We start from the raw sequence: 27986 nt of genomic DNA, 5'->3' as shown, positions 1-27986 counted from the left end.
AATGAACAGTCTTACAAAACTGCTGAAATCATCTTCCTGAAGAATAATGAAAGAAAAGATCAAACTGATAATGTCCATTTGAAAATTTTCCATTATCTTGGTTATTCTCAGAAATGAGAGTTATATGAAATTGATTATATGATAGAGAAAGAGTAAGAACGATGTGAAGAGATGTCTAGATGAGAAGCTGAAAAGGTTGTGTTTGTTAGAAATATGTTGTGAACTTGATGATAAGATAAACAAAACACCTTAGTAGATTTAACTTAGTGAATTTGTAGCTCTCGACGGATGTTTTATTATAGTACCAACAGATGATCTTTAAAGTCCCGATGGATGATAACTGAACATCCATCGAGAGTGTAGCTTATGTAACAATAAGTTTTGTAGCACATATCTGCAAACAACATTGTGTTAGTTGAGTAGATTCTGTAGGATCCTTTAAGTCATGTTGACTACTAGTTTGATATACAGAATAGGGTGACTAATTGTAAATATAAGATGTCTTGTAATTCTGTATAAATGAAATGGAGTCAAGTGACAGAAAAGGCTCCCGATGGATGGTCTACAAAGACTCCCGACAGATGATCAACAATGTCCCGACGGATGATCAACAATATCCTGACGGATGATCTGATTCAAATAGCAGTTGATAGTGACAACACAGTCACATGCGTCGGGTGTTTGCAAATGAAATGTGGCAGCCTAATTGTAGGTGTTAGAGAACAAAGAAGCATTACCATTTCCATGCAATTATGAAGACAGTCAAAGATACTGGAAAGAGAAATGAAGCAGCATGATTTTAGACTAGATACATTTTGTTTTATTATCTTATCTCATTATCATGTAACTTGGTGATATATAAACCAAGAGTAGCAAGTAGAACTTAACAACTAAAAGAGCTTATTTTTCAAGAGAAATAGATTAGGCTGCATCTTCTAAGAATTTCTATGTAAGTTTGATTGTTCACTTGTAAGCAGCTGTGTGCTATTCAAAGCATCACAGAGTTCTCAAATTGATATATATATATATATATATATATCTGGTGGATACATTCAAATCCACCAGAAAGTTTTAAAGCTTTGTGTTTTACTACTTAGTTTTTTGATTTCTGTTATTCTTCTATTCCGCATTACTACAAATCAAACACTGCTATATATATTAAGATTAGAACATTCTTAAAATTAAAAAAGAAGCCAGAATTACATTCAACCCCCTTATGTAATTCTTGTTGTATTGTTTGGGAATAACAATTGGTATCAGAGCAAGCTCTTGAAGAATAAAGAGTTTAAAGATCACAAAAATAAACAAGATGAACAAAAAGGATGTTGGAGTGAAAATTCCATTTCTTGACAAATACAACTATCACCACTGGAAGGTGAAGATGCACCTACATCTTCTTTTTCAAGATGAAGCTTATGTAGATTGCATTGAAAGAGGTCCTCATGTCCCTATGAGAGCTGCTACAGGAAATGAACCATCAGTTCCAAAAACTAGGCATGAATGGTCTGACCCTGATATTGAACAAGTCATGAAAGATAAAAAGGCCATGAACATACTGTTCAATGGTGTTGATGGTGATATGTTTGATAACATCATCAACTATAAAACAGCCAAAGAGGTTTGGGACACAATACAGATTATTTGTGATGGTACTGAGCAAGTAAGGGAAAACAAGATGCAACCCCTAATTCAGCAATATGAGCAGTTTCATTGTGAAGAAAGTGAGTCACTCACTGATATTTTCAGTAGATTTCAGAAATTACTGAATACTCTAAAACTGCATGGAAGGGTCTATCAAACAAAAGAATCTAACCTCAAGTTCCTTAGATCTCTCCCAAAGGAGTGGAAGCCAATGACAGTCTCATTGAGAAATTCACAAGATTACAAGGAGTTCACATTGGAAAGACTGTATGGCATTCTGAAAACATATGAGTTTGAAATAGAGCAAGATGAAAAGATGGAGAAGGGAAGGAAGAAGGGAGGATCCATTGCACTAGTTGCTGAGTTAGAGAAGGAGAAAGAGATGAAGGTAGAAGCTGTTGAATCTACATCAAACTCAAGGGTTTGTGAGAACAAAGGTAAAGGGCTAGTTGCTGAAAATGAAGAGCAGTTGAGCCAAGATGACATGGATGATATAGATGAGCATATAGCATTCTTATCCAAGAGATTTTCCAAGCTCAAATTTAAGAAGAATTTTGGAGCTGCTAAGCCAAATAAAAATATGGTGGATAAATTTAAATTCAAGTGTTTCAAATGTGGCTTAGCTGGTCATTTTTCCAGTGAGTGTAGAAAGTCTGATTCTAGAAAGAAGAAGTTTGAGCCTGTTGATTATAAGTAAAAATATGTTGAGCTGCTCAAACAAAAGGAAAGAGCTTTCATTAGACAGGAGAATGACTGTGCTGCAGATGGATTGGATGAAGATGAAGAAACCAATTATGTCAATTTCGCCCTAATGGCCGAATCAGATGAAACAAAGACAAGTTCATCAAGCAATCAGGGAAACAGAAAGAATCTTTGGTATCTGGATAGTGGTTGCTCAAGGCACATGACTGGAGATTCTACCATGCTCACTGAGTTTAAGGAAAGAGCTGGCCCAAGTATTACATTTGGAGATGACAGCAAGGGTTATACTGTGTGATATGGCTTGATTTCAAAGGACAATATCATCATTGAGGAGGTTGACCTATTGGATGGACTCAAACATAATATGTTGAGTATCAACCAACTTTGTGATAAGGGCAACTCAGTCACTTTCAATTCTGAAGTGTGTGTTGTGACAAACAAGAAAATCAACTAAGTGGTTCTTACTGGAGTAAGAAAAGGCAATGTGTATCTAGCTGACTTCAACTCAACAAATATGGAATCAGTAACTTGTTTTCTCAGTAAAGCAAGTCAAGATGAAAGTTGGCTATGGCACAAGAAGCCGTCTCATCTAAACTTCAAGACCATGAATTAGTTAGTCAAGAAAGAATTGGTTAGAGGTATTTCTCAAGTGGAGTTTTCAAAGGATGGATTGTGTGATGCCTGCCAAAAAGGAAAGCAGATTAAAGCATCATTCAAAAGGAAGCTTGAATCAGCAATTGAAAAACCTTTACAATTATTACACATGGATCTATTTGGACCAGTCAATGTATTGTCCATCTCAAAGAAAAGATATTTCCTAGTAATTGTAGATGATTTCTCGAAGTTCTCTTGGACATATTTTCTAAAATCCAAAGATGAAGCTAGTGAAATCATCATCAATCACATAAGGCAAGTTAACAATCATCCTGACTTCAAAGTTAGAAGAATCAGGAGTGACAATGGAACTGAATTCAAGAATTCTGTCATGAGAGCATTTTGTGAGGAGAATGGGATCATGCATGAGTTCTCTGCAGCTAGAACTCTACAACAAAATAGAGTGGTAGAAAGGAAGAACAAATCTCTTATTGAAGTTGCAAGGACAATGTTGGAAGAATCAAAGTTTCCAATATGCTTTTGGGCTGAAGCTGTGAATACTGCTTGCTACACTCAGAATATTTCTTTGATCAATCAAGAAAAGTGCATGACACCCTACCAATTATTAAAGAATAGGGAACCAACTCTAAATTTCTTACATGTCTTTGGCTGCAAATGTTATATCTTAAGGAATCAAACTGATCAAGATGGAAAGTTTGATGCCAAAGCAGATGAAGGAATTTTTGTTGGATATGATGTGGGAAAGCATATAGAGTCTACAATCTAAGAACCAACATTGTTATGGAATCTGTACATGTTGTGTTTGATGATAAAAAGATTGAAGGACTGCAAGATGAAGATTTTCATGAAAGCCTCAAATTTGATAATGTTGAGATGGTCAGTGATGGCAGTGATGATGAAAGTGATCAAGAAATAGTAGCTAAGGCTAATGCTGAAAAATCTACTACTAATGAAGCACACAACTCAACATCTGTCGAGTTACATAATGCTTTATCCGTCGGTAGGCAATCTGCTTTATCCGTCGGTATACAATCAGCTTCATCCGTCGAGATACAAAGTGCATCATCCGTTGGAACAATAAGAGAAACTGAGAGTCAAGATATATCACTTACAGAAAGAACCCCATCTTTAAGTCAAAGATCCATAAACTCGGGTGGAATTTCTCATAATCAAAACTCAGTCACACATCAAGACAACAATGAGGTATCTTCATCTAGAGCTAATCTACCTCAACAGAGAAAATGGACAAGAGATCACCCTTTTAAGATCATTATTTGTGATGCATCTTCTAGAGTTCAAACAAGGAAAGTAACTCAAGAAGAATGTCTATATAGCAACTTCCTTTCTAAGGAAGAACCAAATAAGGTAGATGAAGCTCAGTTGGATCCTGATTGGGTTTTAGCTATGCAGGAAAAGCTAAACCAATTTGAAAGGAACAAGGTATGGAAGCTAGTACCCAAGCCTAAATGAAAGAATTCAATTAACACCAAGTGGGTATTCAGAAACAAGATGAATGAAAATGGCATAGTCATCAGGAACAAAGCTACATTGGTTGCTAAGAGCTATTGTCAACAAGAAGGAATAGATTATGATAAAACTTTTGCTCCTGTTGCAAGACTTGAATCCATCAGAATCTTTCTAGCCTATGCAGTCCATGTCAATTTCAAAGTCTATCAAATGGATGTCAAAAGTGCCTTTCTGAATGGAGATTTAGAGGAGGAAGTCTATGTTAGTCAACCTCCTGGTTTTGAGGATCCAAATTTTCCAGAATATATCTACTATCTTCTGAAAGCACTTTGTGGATTGAAGCAAGCACCTAGAGCCTGGTATGATACTTTGTCAAAATTTCCCTTAGAGAATCACTTCACTAGAGGTACTGTAGATAAAACTCTATTCTTTAGAAATGTTAATGGCTCTAGCATACTTGTTCAAATTTATGTAGATGATATTATATTTGGCTCCATAGATGAAAAACTTTGCAAAAAGTTTGCCAAATTAATGCAAAGTAATTATGAAATGAGCATGATGGGAGAACTAACTTACTTTCTTGGATTACAAGTTAAACAAGTTAGTGATGGAATATCATTAGTCAAACCAAATACATTTATGATCTTTTAAAGAATTTTAAACTAATGGATTGCACATCTACAAAAACTCTCATGGCCACTGCTACTAAACTTGAATTAAACACTACTGAAAAGTCTGTGGATATTTCAAGTTATAGAGGCATGGTTGGCTCACTTTTGTACTTAATAGCTAGTAGGCCAGATATAATGTTCGCTACCTATCTCTGTGCTAGATTTCAGGCTGATCCTAGAGGATCTCACTTAATATTTATTAAGAGAATTTTCAGATATCTCAAGGGTACACCAAAACTTGGAATTTGGTACCCTAGAGATTCTGGTTTTGATCTAATTGATTATTCAGATGCAGATTATGCAGGCTGTAGAATTGATAGAAAAAGTACAACAGGAACCTGTCAATTTCTAGGAAACAAGCTGGTATCCTGGTTCAGTAAAAAGCAAAATTCAGTTTCTAATTCTATAGCAGAAGCTGAATATATTGTTGCTGGAAGTTGTTGTGCACAAATTTGATGGATGAAAAACCAATTGCTAGACTATGGTCTGCAAGTGGAAAGAATTCCTATTTTTTGTGATAACACAAGTGCAATTTCCATTAATGAAAATGCAGTACAACATTCAAGAACAAAGTACATAGACATCAAGTACTAGTTCATTAGGGAACATGTAATGAATGGTACTGTGGAACTTCATTTTGTTCCAAGTGAAAAGCAGCTTGCAGATATCTTTACCAAGCCACTTGATGAATCCAACTTCTCTAGGTTGGTAAGTGAGTTAGGTATGCTAAATTATTCTTAAATCATTATTGATATTGTTGTTAGTTGAAATGCAGCCAGAAACTTAATTTCAAATTCTGCATCTCGACGGATGTTCATTATCCATCGATTTTAATCATCCATCAAAATAGAATTGCCTAGTTAATAATCAATTACTTTTTTGGAATATTTTAAACCCGACGGATTAATTGTTTTACTCTCATCCGTCGAATTGTTTAAATCCTAGTCGTTAAAGTTCTTAACAGTATCCATCGGATTTACTTACATTCTATAAGTATAACACGATGGATAATTGAAAGAATCTTGACAGTTTATTTTATTTTAAAACGGCTATTTTGAGAATTCTCATTGGGTCTTTAATTTTTACCTTTAATTTTTATTTTATTTTAATCTAAGAATACATAAAAGCCTTACTTCAAGTTTATTTTAACTTTTATCATTCTCAATTGCAATTAACTACTTTCTTCCTCCTCAAAGCAAAAATCATCTTTCTCACTGCAAATTGCTCACCTTAACAATGGCACCAATAATCAAAATTATGTCTCAGTCAGGGTTCATCTATGAGAAGAACAACTTTGCTGCACTTGTGAACAAAGAAATTCCCTCATCTGAAGATTTTCACAAAATGATGGACATTGTGAAAGGATGCAAACTCAGTTTTGCAATACTGGAATCACCCACTATCTACTATGAAGTAGTGGAGGAGATATGGAAAATTGTTGTGTACCATTCCACTGACAAAACCATAACTTTTACTCGTAAAGGTAAGCAATTCTGCATTAACAGTGATACAATTTAAGCATGCTTTAGGATTCCTGAGAACACTACTACTAAACCACACACAGATGCTAATTTAGTTATCATGCTTAATTCTATTGGCTATGCTCTTCCTACCACTAAGTTAAGTGAGATTAGAAGGTTAGGTCTTAGAAAAGAGTGGAGTTATTTGTGTGATGCAGTTACCAAGGTGTTTTCTGGTAAGCCAAGCAATTTTAATTTTAAAAACCCAACCATGCTTAACAAGCTTTATATGCTAGTTACTGATAAATACTATAATTTTAGTGACATGATAATGTTTGAGTTAGATTACAAGTTAGGGGAAATCAAAAAGAGGAGTAAAAGTGTCTATTATGCTAGATTCTTTATGATTCTTGCTAACCATCTTGTTGAGGATATTGTAATTGAGAACCCAACCAACAAACTGGATTGTTGGGTTCAAGAAAGGAGAGTGATTGCAGATCTTAACAGAGCAAGTCATCACAAAGAGGTGCCCCTTTTCTATTTTCCAATCATGAAGGGCACACAGGTGAGTGAGGTAAGCACTACTGTCTCTACTATTCCAACCTCCCAAATTTCTTTGCCTTCAAGTGTGGCTATGGCATCTGTGTCAATGACCCAACAGATGCCTGCCCAAGCCACCAAGTCAAAAACTTCCAAGTCCAAATCAAGGAAAACCCCCTCTGGTGTCTCTCAAAAGAAACCAGTTGTAAAAACTACCAAAACCAAATAGGGGAGTGTGAAGGGTGGTAAGGTTGGTGAGGGACATGGTTAACATCAAAAAAACCCCAAGAATAAGGATGGAGAGCTGAGTGTACCCAAACCTAGCCACACCACAGTTTCCCAACAAACTGTGGTGATTAATAAGGAAATTAACACAACTCTAGTTTCATCCTCCCAAAAGGATGCTACTATTGAAACAAGCTCCCAACCAGGAGCACGGGCCAAGAGGGTAAGGGACACAAGCTCACCCCAGACTTATGCCAAAAAGAAGAATTCTAAAACCATTGGGGATGCACAGGGAACACACACAGTGCAAACTGCCGCTAAAGACTCAGTCACTGCACCATCTCAAATTCAGATTGATGTGGCTCCAATAAATATGGAGTCACAGCCAAAATGTTTAACAATAAAAGCACCACAAACACCAAACTCTCCCATAATTTCTCTGGATGTAGATATGATCAACACATCACTCCCTGATTCTCCTTCTTTAACTCTGTTGGAGAAGCCAAAATCTAGTGCAAGTGAGCATCATCTTTTAGATGATTTATTGGCTCACTTGCCAATTCTTTCAGGAACTGTTGAGACATCTGTGCCTAAATTCTCATCAATCTGCATAGAGTCTACAATAGTTTCCACTCCAAAATCTATGATTTCTTCCTTACCGATGGATATTGTTCATCCGTCCGTTAGTGATTGTATCCCGACGGATGTGCCTAACAACAGTCATCTGTCGGCTATCCTAACTACTACCCCGATGGATGTTCCTCATCCGTCGGTACTCACTACACAACCTAATTTTTCAACCATTGTGACAAGTGTAGATGATCTAGTAGTAGTACAATCACTTCTAGGACTGAGGGAAGGGAGTGAATTGAGTGAGAAGCTGAGTTACTCTCAGGAAAAAGGAGAGGAAAAGAGAGAAATTATGCAGGCTATTTCTTCCAGCCTGGCAAAAGAGACTGAGAGGAGTCCCACCTTAGTAGGTGAAGATGAGGGTGTAAGGGTGGTGAGCCAAAGGGAGCCCTTGATGCAAAAACAAAGAGATCATGAGAGAAAAGCAGGTAGAGATGAATGGGAATAGCCCATTGTAAGTGAGTTAATGGAAGTCAATGAGGATGACAAGAAACAACTAATTCAGAAAGAATATCAAGTTGTTTTAGACTCTGTTTCTTTTGAAGCTGAGGCATTTACTCACCCTGTGTCAGCATATCAAGTTCTAGTTGAACAAGACAATGTTGCTGTAAAAATGATGCTAAACTTGGTGCATACAACTGCCTCAATACAAAGAGCAAAGGATGCCATCACAACCATGCCCTCTACAACTGGTGATGACATTGATTATAGAACTGGTGGGTCTGAAGAGTTCTTTGGAGATGAAGATAATGATGAAGAAGAGCCAATGGACTCCAGAACTGGTATGCCATCTTGGGCATTTTCCAAAGAATGTGATGAACATCATTTCAAGACCACTCTCATCCAAATCATCAAACAGACACAGACTGCTCTTCAGGCCACCACTAATGCTAGCACCAAGAAGCTTCCACAGGCACACCTCAACTCTCTATAATTACACCAAATACAATCCTATCAACACAATCTAGATGTCACTTCAATCAAAACAGAGATTAACCAAGTCAAGAGGGATGTCTCTGAAAGATTGGATGCTAAATTTCCAAATGCAACAATGCTTGACATCAACAGACATTTAAGGAAGAATTCTAGTCTTGCCACTAAAGTGGATTCCCTGGACACAAGACTGAAGGCAGTAGAAGCCTCTCTCATAGCTATTCATTTACATCAAGCACAACAAACTCAGTTGCTTCAGAACCTGGTGGCTGCACAGACATCTACCTCCACTCTACTTGATGATAACAAAAAGGGGGAGAAAGAAGATTCTCCTATTTTAGTTAGTCAAGGAGGGTCAACAAGTGAGGGGGAGCAAGTGCTAAACATTCAAGTCAGCAAAGTAATTGTTCCCGCAATTACCTACACAAAGCCACCGGTATTGGACAATATTGACCTAATTCAATTAGTAGCTGCTAAGTTGAAGTCAAGGGAACCCATTAATCAAAGTGATGTTGTGGCTGTTGAAAAAGCAGTAGAAGCACAGTGGCAAAAGCTAGATGAAAGCATCAAAGAGAGATTTGAACAGATAGAGAAACTAGACAAGATCTTTCATCACCACTCACAAATCAAGCAAATCTCTGTGAATGAAATGAGTCTAGGTAGCTTGGAAAAGGAACAAACTTCATGCATACAATCCCCAAAAGCCAAACTGGTTTTATAACGACTTGTGTATTTTTGAATTATTTAAATATGTAATTGTGGAAGTGTTAAATAAATAAAGTATGTGTATAGTTTTTGTCAGCTCGATGTTGTCTTATTATTATTATTATTATTTATGTGTGATTTATGGTGTACAGGGTGGTTCGTGTAGTTAATTATTGAATATATTAAATTGTTTGCACTTTTAAAAGTAAATTTAGTGCAAATTTATTTGCATAAATATTTGGAATGTCTCTAAAATTGTTTTTATGATTTTACAATTACAGTATTTATTTTTGGGACTTTATAAAATTTAGAAATCAATACTTCATTAATTATTTAGCCCTGTATGATTTTCTGATTGCGTTTATTTGTAAAAAATATGTATTTAATTCTAGAATTCTTTAAAATTATGAAATTCATATTTATTTAAGTTTAAAATATTCCGAGAATTTTAAAATTATTTCGGGAATTTTCGGAGTTAGTTTCACCCGCGCGTCGATTCGTTTAATTGATAAAAGCGGGTATAAAGTGTGTTTTAGGAATTGTTTTAAAATTTCGAAAGTTACATTTTTATTAACTTCGGGATACTTATAATATTTTATAACCATTCTCGTAATTTTTTGAAATTGTTCTATGTGCCACTTGGTTCGATAAATTGCGAAATGCGGGTCAGAACCAGGCTTGCAAATGGAAAACCAGACACGTGTCGACTGTTAAAAGGATTCACAAAAATGTGGCAACTATTTATTTGTGGCTGTTACAACGTGTTGTTTAAAAAATATATATATAAAAACAAAATAGAAACAACAGGAGATAGATACAACCCCTGTGTTCCAATTTCCCTCGACCTCGGTTTCTCTCATCTCTCTTAAACTCTCCGTCTTTGTTTTCCGGCTTCGTGCGCCTTTTTCTTTGGTACTGCCGCATGGTAATTTCCCTACGCTACCCTGTTTTCCGTCGTTGCCTTCCTCGCTTTTCCGGCGAGGAGTGGTGGTGGCACGTGGTCTGCGTCGGGGGTGTGATTAGTATATGTATATGCGTGTGTATATACGCATAAGTGTGTGTGTTAAGTTGCGATGTTCGAGTGCTCTTGGGTATTGTTCTATTACCTTTCTTTTCCTCCAGTCACCACCGCACGAATTTGCGTGTGGATGATTTTATCGATTCTGATCTTTTTGCAGCGAGTTGTGATGATAATTTTTCGATATCTGCTGAATTAAATTTTAATTATTGCTAGGATTTGCAGTTGGAAACCCGAATTAATGGGTACCCACGAATTTTACCGCCGTCGGCGATGAGCCTCGGCGAGCCGATGGTGGACTGTGATGTTTATTCTGAGTCCTAAGATTTTTAAACTATTAATTTAGTTCGTAACATTATTTTCAAGAAGGATATATATTTATTGGGTATGTGTAGATTGTATCGAGATTATGACTGGTATTTATGAAATTTGACTGAGATTGTTGTTGAGTAATTTGGATTATAAACGGTGGTTGTTGAATTAATTTTCTGATTAATTGGTTGTTGTGGACGTCGATGATGTTCGACGGGTAGTCCGATAAACAAAGGGGACACTGTCCGATTTACAGGAAATCAAACTATGAAAATACGGGATCATATCCAGTAACTGTCGGGCTTTCGAACGAGTATATATAAATATATATATATATGTTGTTGTATATAAAATCTGATTGTATGTGGTGGTGAAGTATTTTGCCAAAAGTAATAACCCTAATTTCATAAAATAACTAATATACGTATTTTCTGGAAACGAATACCGAACCGATTCTCGAGAACATGAACCTTAACTGTTGTGTGTAATATTATAATATATGTCATTATAAGTCGGAACTTAATATCGAATGGGTAGATTGTTAGCGAGGATATGTCAAGCATAATCGAATTTATAAGTTAGGGTGTTTCGACCTTGTAGGTTCTAGTCGGAATGCCCGAGAATTGACATTGGACGAAAGATAGTTGGTGGTCAGTCGAAAGACTCAGTAAGGTTCCAATCAAAGGACTTAAGTGTTGAGGTCGAATCCAGAGTGATCTAGTGGATAGACAATAAATCCTGAGCGATAGAGTCGGCTCAGAATCGATCAGTAATAGTTGTAAAGCCGTGTAAGGAAAGTACTTCTGAACTTTTCTTCAAGATATATTGCAAATATTTTCGAACTGTTTCATAACATGTCGCTATTATTCAAAATGACTCCTGTTTTATATTGCAAGTACTTTAAACTATTTAACCTTGAACCCTGATTTTCTTGATCTTGAGCCATAAGCCTTATTCTTTGTAAACCATCCTTTGTTGATTTTTAGATACCAAACCACCCAAATATGATACTACTCCCGAAATGTATAACTACCAAACACCAAACACTGGAAGAGAATTGTTTAAAAACACATAAACTTTTATACTCTAACCATTCTTTATAACATCAAAGAACTATACCTTGAAAATCATTACTGGTCTAATACCTGATCCTTTTACAAACTGAAAACCGTTTCTTATACATACCCTGGTATACCCTTGTTATACTCATAAATCGCATTACGCTTTTATACTAATGCTTTATCGCTGTTGATTATGATCTTGATTATTGATTTACATTATTTATTACACTGAATTGTTTTAGAATTGGATAGTTTTCTTTATATGGACCAGATTCATGGTCGAATTAGGCCAATATGTGCCTTGGATCCAGTTCGTAGAGCAGAGCTGTGTACTTCGCTCGGGGTTAGTGCCTGACCGATCAGCAGCCTAACCTTGGTTTTTAAAACTTAAAATGAATATCCAATTCTAGTGATTAGTTAAAAAGAAACTTGATTCCTCTGAATCATCTCATTTGATCATTGTTTAACCTCAGTTATCGTTATTATGACTTGCTGAGCTAGTTAGCTCACTCTTGCGAATCCTTTTTATATATTTTACAGTTGAAAAGGATGTGGACGATAACGAAGTGCCTCAGTCCAAAGTGCGGGCTAAGGTTCCAGTTTGGGTTGGATTGAGCTAGCAGGAGCTTCATTCGGTAGAGAGATAGTAAGATTGTAAGGATAATTTTATTATCAGTTGTAAGTTAAATTAGTTGGGACTTGGTACGATGTAATAAAAGTTAAGGTTGTGGCTTGTTTTCATACTTTAACCTGTTGCGATTCGTGGTTATGTAAAGCAGGGTCATTACAAATAGTATCTTATATACAGGTTTATATGTTGTGTTTGTGTTGTGGACCCCAAACTTCTGACCCGGGTTTGGAGGGCGCCCCAGGTTGGTATCAGAGCTACAGGTTATAAGTCACTGAAACAAGCCTAGATTGTCGGGATTGGGTAGAGGGTTAGGATTAGGAATAGGATATAGAAAGATAAGACGTTGTGAGGTTGAATGTGAGTATATAGTTGGTCTTCGGCACAGTTTGTGTTGCGATTCGGGATTCTTAGCTTGCGACGTGATTTCCAGACAACGGCAATGGAAGATCCTGACTTCCCTGTATCATCTGATCATTTGGATTTTTCCGTTCGAGGATCGTCATCTTCTATCAGATTTGATTTGCACCTTGTTCTTCCATCAGTATTAACAGTCCTACCTTCCATTATGACAGTTGCACCTCTTCAAGCTATTCTACGCTATTCTACCACCTTTGATACGAGACTACCTATTTACGAACCTCCATCTGTTTATTCTTGTTTTACCGGACATTCGACTGTGAGTGTATCTCTTTGGTTTACCCTGCATCTTGTTCTATACCCTCGATTTAAAACTTGTCCTATAAAGCAACAGTACTTACGAGGATGGATTCGGGAGTTACAGTGAATGGTGAGTACTTGAGATATAAATAAAGGTGAGAAGAAGTCTAGAAAGAAGATTTAGGTGTTCTGAAGGATAGTTATTACCAGATTAAAAGAAGCCATTAGTGATTAGGCCACCCATGACTAGCTTGTGGAATGGATCAGATTGGTATTGAAAAGAGAGTTAGAGGAGATTATGGTTCTGGAGCTTTCTTGAAGATAATTAATGGTGTTATAACAATGTGATATATTTATAGCAATAAGGTGATGTGACATCTGCCGATTTGTTGACTATTGTATAGCCTATTCTACTTAACTACTACAACGATAATGTCGGGAGTATTACCATTATGGAAGATTTGATGAGAAGCTACGAATAAGATAACATGCAACGATAATTGAAGCTTTCGTCGATTAAGGAAGGCAAATGGACACGATAAAGGAGAAAAGGTAGATTGAAGTGAATGGACTTTTATGTAATTGTTTCTTTAATTTGGTACCTTGTTATAGGTAAGAAGGACAACAACCAACTCATATAGTAAGGACAACCAGATTTATGATTTTCAAAATTTTTAAACCAGTTTTAGAAAAAGATTTTTCCTTACAAAAATTTCTAAAAGCCTTTTTGAATAAAATAAGTTTTAGACATTGGTTGTCAAGTTACTACTTGAGTTTTTGTTTGTTAAAAGACCCGGATTACCTGGAAGGATGTTTGTTTCAGACTTAGTATTGTTAATTCAGAGAACAAAGTAACCCGCGATTATGAAGAAGTTGATTATTCATAATGCTTTGACAAGGTTAACAACAGAATCCGCGTACAGAGTAATTATTCATCCAATGGTAGAGACCATTAAAGTTTAAGGAATTCATTAATGTAAAAGGAGCCTGGGCATGATCAAAGAAGATTGGGAAGATTTCCAGATTTTTCTAAAAGAAGAATATTATTAACAAAAGAACCATTATGTTAAATGATTCATGGTTATTCTAAATTGAAAAGAGGAAACTTAAGATTATCTGGTAGGAACGTCATTATGATCGAATTGCTAAAGTATTATACGTGTATGTGTGATGTTAAAGACGCAAGACTTAACAAGTAAGAATCTACCATAATGCTTAATTTGCGGAGGCATTTCAGCGTGCTTTTAAAGTTGTTATATGACACAATTGGGATATGATCGAACAAGCTCAAAAGATGAATACAAGTGAAATGTGAATGGTGACCAATGGTATCATTCTTGTCCTCCATACTAAAGTGTATATTCCTTTTTAATTCCTAAAAAAATGAATGAACTTCTTTCCCTAATAAACTCCTTATGATGAGATCAAAAAGGAGGATATTGCATTCCTTTCAAATTCAATTGTTCCCTTCAAGTTTTGCTTTCTGATTGGGGAAAACAGTGTTATGATGAGACACTTGGTCAGAATGACGAAGAGTCGGGTGGGACACCACCTAATCATGTGCTGTATACCATATGGTACGAAAGACTGGCCATCTTAAGTACCAATGTGGTTGTCTCATTCATATTCAAATCCTTGTTTCTTCTTTCTTTTCAACTTTAATTTTTGTTGAATTGTGAATCCTTCTAGTTGGTTCGTTATATTGTCGTTCTTTGTAAGAGTTTTTCAAACAAAAATCAACATATTATGAACCAAGCGGGCAAACTTCCATCTACCTTTCACGCATGGAAAAAAAACAAGAGCATATGGCGAGAATTGCAAATCACTAACCCAGTCAAGGATGCACTAAAAATCAAGGGAATCTACTCCAATAAGGAATACGTTTCCGAGAATGAGAAATTACGATTTTCCTGTGAAATATGTTATTCAGAATACGGATGTGGTGATGTGAATGATTATTGTGGATACCTTATGCGTTAAAGTATTGAAAGATGTGGGAGCAACCTGATTGTTTAGCTCCCAAGGTTTTGTTGATAAGAAAAATTACCCTGTTGAATTGAAAAGATTGTGATTAAAGGACTAGCAAGTCAAGAATGTGTAATTGTTAAATAAGTGAGTACCAATGGTAGAATTGAGATCTCTGGCCATAAGTTGTGAAGAATCGATATCATTTGAGAAAAGAGGATTTGACACTACTCTAAGGAACGGATTAACTATTTAAGCATGATGCCCAGACAAGCCGTAGTGATGAAGTGATAGTCCTGAGGACGTTAAATGAGAATATGATGAGGTATAAAGGAAGAAAGAAGGTAAAGAATTTGTTAACGATGATTTCGGTGATCAAGATGTGAGCATTATGGTGATTATGAGATAAATAAAGGTCAGAGGCAAACAAAATTTGAAGATTTTATAGCAATTAAGAAGTTTCAAGATATGTTTCCAGATGAGTTATCAATATTTCCTCCAAATAGAGAAATGAAGCTCGCGATTGACTTAGCACTTGAGATGAAGCCAGTGACTAAGGCCTTATACAAAATGACACCAGTTAAAATGAGGAAGTTAGCAAAGTAGAGGCAAGAGATGCTAGAAGAAGAAGCGATTAGACCCAGTGTATCCCATGAGGTGCACCAGTACTAATTGTTAATAAGAAAATAGAAGTATGAGATTATGCATCGACTAAAGCAAGCTCAACAAGTTTACTATCAAGAGTAAGCATCTGTTACCTCAAACTACTGATTTGTTTGATCAAACAGAAGAAGCAAAGTATTTTCTAAAATTGATTTAAGATTTGGGCGTTACCAATTGGAGATCGAACCTATGGACAGAATCTTTAAGGAAAATGTGGATGAGTTGTATTTGTGTTACTTAAAGTCAACGGAGGACCATGCGAAGCATTTAATGACAACTGGGGAGTCAGGGAAGAAAGAAGTTGTATGTAAAGTTTACAAGGTGAAAGCTTTGATGGTAGAAAGCATAAGTAATCAGTGAGTAAAAGACCAAAGGAGATCCAGTAGAAATTAAAGATTACTATGAATAAAGAAAGGCCAAAAGCACCAACAAAAGTAAGAAGTTTTACCCTGGACCAGTTATTATTGAAAATTTGTGCAAAATTTCTTGAAAGTTGCAATACCTTTGACGAAGCTAACCAGGAAAAGCAAGAAGTTTATATGAAATGGAGAAGGGTGAAGAAAGTTTTGCGGAGTTAAATTAAAGAATGGTTACGTCACCTGCTTTATCACTTTGAAAGTATCAAGGGGATTTTGTACTGTATAGTAATGCTTCTCATAAGGGAATAGGATGTATGTTGATGCAGCACAATAACGTTATTATATATGCATCCAGACAACCAAAACCTTGTGAGCAGAAGTATCCTACTCATAATTGGGACTAACATTAATAATATTTGCTTTAAAAGATTGGGAAACATGATATGTATGGAGAAAAGTGTAAGATCTATACGGACCATAAAAGTTTGAAGTATGTACGCACGAGGAAAAGTAAATGTAGAGGCAATCGATAAGTAAAAAGGAGAGAACGAACATAGAAACCGTACCAGCAGAATTATCTATGAAATTTTAGAAGTTGGAGTTGGAAGTTAGATATATAATCCCAAGGAAACAAGGATGGCTAGTATGACCTTTCAGTCAGAATTGTTAAAAAAAGATAAGGAGAGGATAAGGGAAGATGATGGATTACGATGTTAGCAGTTAGTAATAGGAAATTTTACCGATCACGATATCCCCAGGTTTTCTTTCAACACTTGAATGCTACAAGTAAAAGAATTAAGAAATGAGATCCTATAGGGAATGCACAATATAAAGTATTTGATTTATGGAAGAAATGCCAAGATATATGGAAATATAAAGAAAAATAGTGATAACCAGATGTAAGAAGGAAATTTCAAGATAGATTAGGAAGTGTTGGACATGTCAAAGAATTAAGGCGAAGTATTGGAGGCCTAGTGGATAAGGCAGACCCAGAAAGTGATTTTACAAGAAGTGAATCGTGAAGTGTACCAGTGATGTTAAGGGAGAAAATGAATGACATTATGAGGGTATGTACTGATTATCGAGAGTTTAACAAAACAACGAATAAGAATAAGTGACCCCTATAAAGAATTGATTACTTATGAGACCTAATTCAAGAAGTGTGTTATGTCTCGAGGATTAACTTAAGATCCGACCTGAGAACATAACAAAGATTACGATCAAAATGAGTTAAGAGCATTGCAAGATCTGGTGCTATTATGTGAAATAATAAGCGTTTCACTTGGCTATAAGGAATTAAGAAACATGTTGTAAAAGGGAGCTCGGATAAGCGAATTGTATTTATTGATATCATCTTCAGTTATTTAGAGAATAAGAGAGTCGGTGTGAAATGCCCAATAATTTTTCCTCCAAAGATTAGAAGGGAATCAACTATACGTTAAGTCTTCAAGTATGAAATTCTGACTGAGGTTAACAAAAGATTCTGATTAATCCGTTGACAACTACCTAAACAAAGTTGTATGATAACAAATGCCTTATGCAGAAAGAAAGGATTGGATGTAATTAAGACCACCGAGGAGTTAATAAACGAAGTGGAAAGAGTGGAATATGAAGTTCAAATACCTAAAGGTGATAATGAGTGAATATATGAGATTAGTTTTCAGCCTTAACTGATGGAAAAGAGTAAGAGATGTTTAAATGTTTGGATACTAAGTTGAAAATGAGCACCGCCTACCATCCTTAAACAAAGAGTCAGAGCGAAGAAGCGATTCAGGAAATATAAGGTATGTTGAAAGATTGAATTTCAAGGAGAACTGGGATGATCATTTATCATCAATGTCAGCTTTAGAGTGCTACTTTACCAAGCCTTATGTGGACATAAGTGTAAGTCCCCACTTTATTGAGATAAAATGGGAGAAAGGAAGTTGTCAAATTCTAAATGATTTCAGTATACCAAAGGGCGTAGTGATATTGATTGAAGAAGCTCGGAGTACACAAAGAAAGAAGGCAGAATTGTATCGAGGGAGAGTATGAATATAGAAATATAACCAGTAGTGTTAGTAAAAGTTTTGCCTTAAAAGAGATTGGATAAGTCTAACTAGAAAGAACAAGTCAAGTTCTAAATTTAATAGACCCTTCGAGGTATTGATAAATATAGATAAAGTTGTTTATGAGTTGATATTACCGTTATAGCAGTATATACATATAATGCGTTCTGCGTGTCAATGTTAAGGCGATAAGTATCAGATTCAAATTAAGTGACTGATTAAGAGCCAATGGGCTCTTGTCCAAGTTTGTTCTGCATATAGTGATCGATCCAAATTTTTGATCGTGAAAGGCGAGTCCTTGGAAATGAGTGTATATATATAATGAATACGTTTGAAATCCGCGAGTAGAAGAGTCCACTTAGAAATTAGAGTCAGATATGCTTGACAAATATCCTCACTTGTTTAGCTAAACCAGATTCTGAGGACAGAATCATTCTAAGGGGGGAAGGATATAACGACTCGTGTATTTTTGAATTTTTTAAATATGTATTTGTGGAAGTGTTAAATAAATAAAGTATGTGTATAGTTTTTGTCAGCTCGATGTTGTTTTATTATTATTTATGTGTGATTTATGGTGTACAGGGTGGTTCGTGTAGTTAATTATTAAGTATATTGAATTGTTTGCACTTTTAAAAGTAATTTTAGTGCAAATTTATTTGCATAAATATTTGGAATGTCTCTAAAATTGTTTTTATGATTTTATAATTACAGTATTTATTTTTGGGACTTTATAAAATTTAGAAATCAATATTTCATTAATTTTTTAGCCCTATATGATTTTCTGATTGCGTTTATTTGTAAAAAATCTGTATTTAATTCTAGAATTCTTTAAAAATTATGAAATTCATATTTATTTAAGTTTAAAATATTCCGAGAATTTTAAAATTATTTCGGGAATTTTCGGAGTTAGTTTCACCCGCCCGTCGATTCGTTTAATTGATAAAAGCGGGTATAAAGTGCGTTTTAGGAATTGTTTTAAAATTTCGAAAGTTACATTTTTATTAACTTCGGGATATTTATAATATTTTATAACCATTCTCGTAATTTTGTGAAATTGTTCTATGTGCCACTTGGTTCGATAAATTGCGAAATACGGGTCAGAACCAGGCTTGCAAATGGAAAACCAGACACGCGTCGACTGTTAAAAGGATTCACAGAAATGTGGCAGCTACTTATTTATGGCTGTTGCAATGTGTTGTTTAAAAAAATATATAAAAACAAAATAGAAACAACAGGAGATAGATACAACCCTTGTGTTCCCATTTCCCTCGACCTCGGTTTCTCTCATCTCTCTTAAACTCCCCTTCTTTGTTTTCCGGCTTCGTGCGCCTTTTTGTTTTGTGCTGCCGCCTGGTAATTTCCCTACGCTACCCTGTTTTCCATCGTTACCTTCCTCACTTTTCCGGCGAGGAGTGGTGGTGGCGCGTGGTCTGCGTCGGGGGTGTGATTAGTGTGTGTATATACACATAAGTGTGTGTGTGAAGTTGTGATGTTGCTGTGATGCTGTGCTCTTGGGTATTGTTCGATTACCATTCTTTTCCTCCGTTCACCACCGCACGAATTTGCGTGTGGATGATTTTATCGATTTTGATCTTTTTGCAGCGAGTTGTGATGATAATTGTTCGATATCTGCTGAATTAAATTTTAATTATTGGTAGGATTCGCAGTTGGAACCCCGAATTAATGGGTACCCGCGAATTTTACCGCCGTCGACGATGAGCCTCGGCGAGCCGACGGTGGACTGTGATGTTTATTCTGAGTCCTAAGATTTTTAAACTATTAATTTAGTTCATAACGTTATTTTCAAGAAGGATATATATTTATTGGGTATGTGTAGATTGTATCGAGATTATGACTGGTATTTATGAAATTTGACTGAGATTGTTGTTGAGTAATTTGGATTATAAACGGTGGTTGTTGAATTAATTGTCTGATTAATTAGTTGTTATGGACGTCGATGTTGTTCGACGGGTAGTCCGATAAACAAAGGGGACGCTGTCCGATTTCCAGGAAATCAAACTACGAAAATACGGGATCATATCCAGTAATTGTCGGGCTGTCGAATGAGTATATATAAACATATATATGTTGGTGTATATGAAATCTGATTGTATGTGGTGGTAACCTATTTTGCCAAAAGTAATAACCCTAATTTCATAAAAATAACTAATATACGTATTTTCTGGAAATGAATACCGAACCGATTCTCGAGAACATGAACCTTAACTGTTGTGTGTAATATTATAATATATGTCATTATAAGTCGAAACTTAATATCGAATGGGTAGATTGTTAGCGAGGATATGTCAAGCATAATCGAATTTCTAAGTTAGGGTGTTTCGACCTTGTAGGTTCTAGTCGGAATGCCCGAGAATTGACATTGGACGAAAGATAGTTGGTGGTCAGTCGAAAGACTCAGTAAGGTTCTAATCAAAGGACTTAAGTGTTGAGGTCAAATCCAGAGTGATCTAGTGGATAGACAATAAAGCCTGAGCAATAGAGTCGGCTCAGAATCGATCAGTAATAGTTGTAAAGCCCTGTAAGGCATGTACTTCTGAACTTTTCTTCAAGATATATTGCAAATATTTTTGAACTGTTTCATAACATGTCGCTATTATTCAAAATGACTCATGTTTTATATTGCAAGTACTTTAAACTATTTAACCTTGAACCCTGATTTTCTTGATCTTGAGCCATAAGCCTTATTCTTTGTAAACCATCCTTTGTTGATTTTTAGATACCAAACCACCCAAATATGATACTACTCCCCAAATATATAGCTACTGAACACCAAACACTGGAAGAGAATTGTTTAAAAACACAGAAACTTTTATACTCTAACCATTCTTTATAACATCAAAGAACTATACCTTGAAAATCATTACTGGTCTAATACCTGATCCTTTTACAAACTGAAAACCGTTTCTTATACATACCCTGATATACCCTTGTGATACTCATAAATCGCATTACGCTTTTATACCAATGCTTTATCGCTGTTGATTATGATCTTGATTATTGAATTACATTGTTTATTACACTGAATTATTTTAGAATTGGATAGTTTTCTTTATGTGGACCAGATTCCTGGTCAGACCAGATTCGTGGTCAAATTAGGCCAATATGTGCCTTGGATCCAGTTCGTAGAGCAGAGCTGTGTACTTCGCTCGGGGTTAGTGCCTGACTGATCAGCAGCCTAACATTGGTTTTTAAAACTTAAAATGAATATCCAATTCTAGTGATTAGTTAAAAAGAAACTTGATTCCTCTGAATCATCTCATTTGATCATTGTTTAACCTCAGTTATCGTTATTATGACTTGCTGAGCTAGTTAGCTCACTCTTGCGAATCCTTTTTATATATTTTACAGTTGAAAAGGATATGGACGATAGCAAAGTGCCTCAGTCCAAAGTGCGGGCTAAGGTTTCAGTTTGGGTTGGGTTGAGCTAGCAGGAGCTTCATTCGGTAGAGAGATAGTAAGATTGTAAGGATAATTTTATTATCAGTTGTAAGTTAAATTAGTTGGGACTTGGTACGATGTAATAAAAGTTAAGGTTGTGGCTTGTTTTCATACTTTAACCTTTTACGATCCGTGGTTATGTAAAACAGGGTCATTGCAAATACTATCTTATATACATGTTTATATGTTGTGTTTGTGTTGTGGACCCCAAACTTCTGACCCGAGTTTGGAGGGCGCCACAGGTTTTGAAGCCTAAAAGGAATTATCCAAAGTCATCAGACAAGAATCCCTTGGATCTCATGTTTGAGACTCCAAAACTAGATGAAAAGAAGCTATTGGCAAGGTCCATTGCATTCTTCAAAGATCCAACTGATTCAGTTCTAAAAAGAAGAATTGCCAAAATCTACATAAATGGTAAAGAGATTTGTGTGGTTCCTAAGAAAGAAGAAAAAGAAAGAATCAAGCAAGAAAAGAAGCAGGTTGCTCTAGATGCTAAAAAGCTCAAACAGAAAAAGAAGCAAGATGCTATCTTGGCTAAACTTCAAGCTGTGAAAACTACAACTGAGATCTCTGAGAAACCACCTGTGATTACTGAAGCTAAAGATCAAAAAATGCATCATGAACCTCAACAGAAAAGAAGATTCAGATACAAGCTCCATTCAAAGAGAAAATTGGACTTCAGTGATGAGGAAATGGAAGACTACATTCCCAAAAAGTCTACAACTTCAACTCAGACATCCAAGCCCTCTGTGGTACATGAGGAATTATAGGTGGATCCAACAAAGAACTTTCATGGTGAGCCTATAATTCCAAAGGATGAGCCAATATACTGGGAAAGTTTGCCAATTCCTGAACTCAATTTACCTATCTTCAACAAACCAAAGAAGACAAAGATAAGAGCAACCAAGAAAATCAAGCCTGTGAGTTTCAGATCTAAGGCCCTTACCAAAGCTAAACCAACTGTTAGCAAGGGAGATCTTCTATACATCTATGACATCAAAGAATTTTCAGAGATTAATCTCTACATGGATGAATTAGAAGTGAGAGCAATTGATGCTCACAGAAATCTTCCTGAAAGATTAGTTTTCAAGTACAAGGGAGGGAGAGAAATCACATGGCCTCTTCATAGGATTCTTCAAGAAAGCTGCTCTGTACTTATAAAGATCTACTCATCCTTCAAGAAAAACTTTGGATTTAATGTGACTGTAAGGAGATTAGTTCTAAAGAAGATAGAAGAGCTAAAGAGTAATAAAGCCAAAGATGCACTCTCAAAGACTCTATCAATTCCTTTCACAGGAACTAGAGTGCATTTGAAGCCTTATTGGCTGATGGAATTCATGGATGACAAGGGTGTTAGAAGATTCTTCAGACTGGATGACCAACTGAGTATCTCTAGCAATAAGACACTATTGGAAATGAAAGAAAAGCTGGATCTATGAGAGGCTGAAGAACTTAATTCCACAGACAACTCCAAAATCAAAGAGAAGAAAATAACAGGAAGCTTGGGAAGAAATCCAGACATTCAAGGAAATAGAAATCATCTGCTCAGGCTAGAAGAGCACCTTGATAATGATTGTAAGAACTCTTTATACAATTTACTTTGTTCATTTTTCAAATAAATTGTAGCACTTGTCAGTTTTATCTACTATATCTCAATTCGGTACATTTAGGGTGTTTTGTTATCATCAAGTTTCTCTTAATTTATGGCTACAATTCTTGTAAACATAAATTAGGGGAGATTGTTAGGAATATGTTGTGAACTTGGTGATAAGATAAACAAAACACCTTAGTAGATTTAACTTGGTGAATTTGTAGCTCTCAACGGATGTTTTATTATAGTCCGAACGGATGATCTTTAAAGTCTCGACGGATGATAACTGAACATCCATCAAGAGTGTAGCTTATGTAATAATAAGTTTTGTAGCACATATCTGCAAACAACAATATGTTAGTTGAGTAGATTCTGTAGGATCCTTTAAGTCATGTTGACTACTAGTTTGATATACAGAATAGGGTGACTAATTGTAAATATAAGATGTCTTGTAATTCTGTATAAATAAAATGGAGTCAAGTGACAGAAAAGGCTCCCAGCGGATGGTCTACAAAGACTCCCGACGGATGATCAACAATGTCCCGACGGATGATTAACAATATACCGACGGATGATCAACAATGTCCCGATGGATGATCTGATTCAAATAGCAGTTGATAGTGATAACACAGTCACATGCGTCGGGTATTTGCAAATGGAATATGGCAGCCTAATTGCAGGTGTTAGAGAACAAAGAAGCATTACCATTTTCATGCAATTGTGAAGATAATCAAAGATACTGGAAAGAGTAATGAAGCAACATAATTTTAGACTAGATACATTTTATTTTATTTTCTTGTCTCATTATCATGTAACTTGGTGATATATAAACCAAGAGTAGCAGGTAGAACTTAACAACTAAGAGAGCTTATTTTTTAAGAGAAATAGATAAGGCTGTATCTGCTAAGAATTTATCTGTAACTTTGATTATTCACTTGTAAGCAGCTGTGTGCTATTCAAAGCATCACAAAGTTCTCAAATTGATATATATATATATATATGGTGGATACATTCAAATCCACCAGAAAGTTTAAAAACTTTGTATTTTACTACTTAGAGTTTTGATTTCTATTATTCTTCTATTCCGCATTACTGTAAATCAAACACTGCTATATATATTAAGATTAGAACATTCTTAAAATTGAAAAAGGAGCCATAATTACATTCAAACCCCCTTCTATAATTCTTGTTGTATTGTTTGGGAATAACAATTGGTATTAGTCAAGCTCTTGAAGAACAAAGAGTTTAAAATCACAACAATCAACAAGATAAACAAAAAGGATGTTGGAGTGAAAATTCCATTTCTGGACAAAGACAACTGTTATTCCCAGTGGACTAACAATGAGATTTACAGAAGGGGGGTTGAATGTAAATCTCAAAACTTTTTCAAGTTTTGAGCAGTTTCTAAGGCTAAGTGTTTAAGTGAACAAATGTGTGTGTATTGCTTGAAGCTAATACAGACAGATATATATTCAAACACAAATGTAAAGAACATAAAGAACTTAAAAACTTTTCTGGTGGATTTGTTGTTCCACCAGAGATGTGTTATTTCAGAAAATCTGTGATTCAAAGAATTAAATCACAGCTGCTTCCTAGTACAAACTAGATGATTTTCTCTCTTGATATTTCTAAACAGCTCAGGAAAATTCTTATCTAATTACTAGCTGCTACTTGGTTTATATAACACCAAGTTTACAAGTGAAGACAAAACTGTAAAATACAATTGAAAGGATTCTTCACATGTTTCTTCTTCATTTCTCTATCCAATGCAATCTAGGATAATCTGTGAATCTTTGAATACTTCCTTGTTTGCATCAGAATGGGAATGCTATATTTTCTTGATTCCTCCTAGAGGCTTCCACATTCCAGTTTGTCTCTGTCAACCCATGTGCCTCTGTCAGCTTGTGAATTGTCACTATCAACGGCTAATGAACCAAGCATCCGTTCAAGCTTTCATCCATTGATGCCTTATCCATTGAGGCTTTATCCGTTGAAGCTTTATCCATTGATGCATTATCAGTTGAAGTCTTTATCCGTTGAAGCACTTATCCGTTGATGGATATTATCCGTTGAAGCATTTATCCGTTGATGGATATTATCCGTTGAAGCATTAGAGACATCCGTTGAAGCTTTGTTTCTTATCCGTTGAAGGTCTTCAATATCCGTTGATACTTCTTCACTTATACAAAATTACAAGGCATGAAATATTTACAATTAGCCCTCCTATTTGTATATCCATTAGTAGTCAACATGACTGATAATTTCCTACAACATCTAAGAATTACAACTTGAAACCAGAGAATGAAATGTGCTACAATACTAAACTTATTGCTAAGTAAAGCTACTCCTTCAACGGATAGCCAAGATGGTCTTATCCGTTGAGGCTACAATCACTAGATTTCTACTTAAGTGTTTTGTTTAACTTATCATCAAACTGATACACATATTCCTAACAATCTCCCCCTATTTATGTCTACTAGAACTGTAGGCATAAATTTGGGTTTGGCTTGATGATAACAAAACACTTGACAAATATATTAACTGTAATAAAGCAGAAATTCAAAAGTGCTACAAAAATGTGTATGCCGAGATGGAATTGAAGAGTTACATTATTTCCAAGGGTGCTGCTTTAGCCTGAGCAGATTACTTCCTTTTCCTTTGATCCCTTGTTTTCTTTCCTAGCCTCCTGTCATTCTCCTCTATTTGAAGTTGAAGTTGTCTGTAGAATTCAGCTTCATCTTCTTCATTGATGTCCAACTTAGATTGCATATCCTTGAGAGTTTCATTACTGGCAATCTTGAGTTGATCTTCAATTCTGAAAAATCTTCTGACTCCTTTGTTGTCTCTGAACTCCATCAACCAATGAGGTGATTTGTGAATTATAATTCCTCTTTCTTGAATGAGTAAAGTTCTAGGCAAAGCATTGGGCTCCCTCCAAGTTTTCCTTATGTTGGCAATCTTGTTGAGAATCTCAGTCTTGGCAGTCCTGGTAAAGCCAGAATCCCTTTGTATGGCTGAGTAGACTCTAATCAAGGTAGAGTAGCCTTCATTCAGAATTCTGTAAAGAGGCCAGGTTCTTTCCCCATCTCCTTTGTATTTGAACACTAGTCTTTCTGGTAGCTGTCTGTCGGCAGCTATTCCCCTTACTTCCTCCAGCTCATCCAGATAGAGTTCAATGTCTGAAAATTCTTTTATGTCACAGATGTGAACATAATCATCTTTAGAGGCTTGAGGTTTAGGCTTATGCTTCTGTGTGAATTTGATTGAGGCTCTAGAGGGTGTTGATTTGATTCTTCTTTTTTGCTTCTTTGATGGTGGAGAAGAGGTTAGGAAGGTGGGCAATTTGATGGTATCCCAATCAATTGGTTCCTCCTTGGGAATGATTGTTTCACCATGAATGTTCATGAAGGGGTCAGGCACAATGGGTTCAGGAATAGAGGGTAGTGGTTTGGATATTGATTGGGTTTCTTCAGTCTTATCTACCATTTTTCTCTTTGCATTGACCTTCTTTCTGTTCCCTTTCTGCCATTCTTCTCTTCCCTTACTTCTTTCCTCTATCTCAGTACCAACCATGTCCCCCATAGCTTCATCTTCACTTTTGTCTTCAATTTCTTTCTGTTCTTCAGCCTGACTTGACTTTAGCTGTTTGTCAAGCTTTGCTTGTGCTCTTTTGTCAGCCTTTAGCTGTTTGGCTTCTTCCTTCAACCTTCTGGTTTCTTCCCTCTTGGCTATTGAGAATTTGGGATGTCCTTGCATCACACATATGCTCTTTCCCTCTCTGAATATAATATCCATGTTTCTCCTTACAGCCACATCCATGGTCTCTTTGAGATATGAGATACTTCTACCCAAAAGCTTGTCCTCATCAGCCTTTGGAAGAGGAAAATCCACTTCTTTCAGAGGATTCTTTGTAGAGTCCTTATTGGATCTATTGTTGGGCTTGAGGACCATAGGTTTCAAATCCATGGAAGAAGTCTCTCTAACCTTATTCCTCCCTACTGGCTTGAGTTCCATAATAATTGATTCCACTTTTATGCTGTGCTTCACAGATTGTGATTGAGAAGTTGTAGAACCAAATATTTGTTGCATCTTTTCATCAATCTTCTTCCTTTGCTCTTTGACTTGCAATTCAGCTGCTGCTATCTGGATTAGATCAATTCCATCAAGCTTTCCTTTTATTTGAATAATTGGAGAAGTGGTGATGACAGGAACTAGCACTTGAGAAATTTGAACTGTTGTTGATGGCTCTCCTTCCCCTTTCCCTTTATTCTCCCCCTTTTTGTTATCATCAAGGGTAGGAGTCAAGCCTTGTGCATTGGCCAGTTGCATGAGTAGATTTGTTTGAGTTTGTTGATTCTGAAGAATGGTGACCATAGAATCTTCAATGATTTGAACCCTATTTTCCAATCTGGCCAGTCTCTTGTCAGCATCAGATTCTTTCCTCAGTCTCCCCAACAAATCTTGCATAGTACCATAAGGTATGACTGAATCCAACTTCTCAGCATTGTAGGATTTCAGATCAGCAATGTCCTGTTTGAGCTCATCCATACTTAGATTTTGTTGGAAATGCTACAACTGCAAGAGATGCAGAGATTCCAGATGAGCTTGAAGAATTGCCTTGGTACCAGCATCT

The sequence above is a fragment of the Apium graveolens genome, chromosome 7 (assembly GCF_009905375.1).
Source record: "Apium graveolens cultivar Ventura chromosome 7, ASM990537v1, whole genome shotgun sequence".
Taxonomy (NCBI): Eukaryota; Viridiplantae; Streptophyta; class Magnoliopsida; order Apiales; family Apiaceae; genus Apium; species Apium graveolens.
This window is presented reverse-complemented; position numbering follows the sequence as displayed.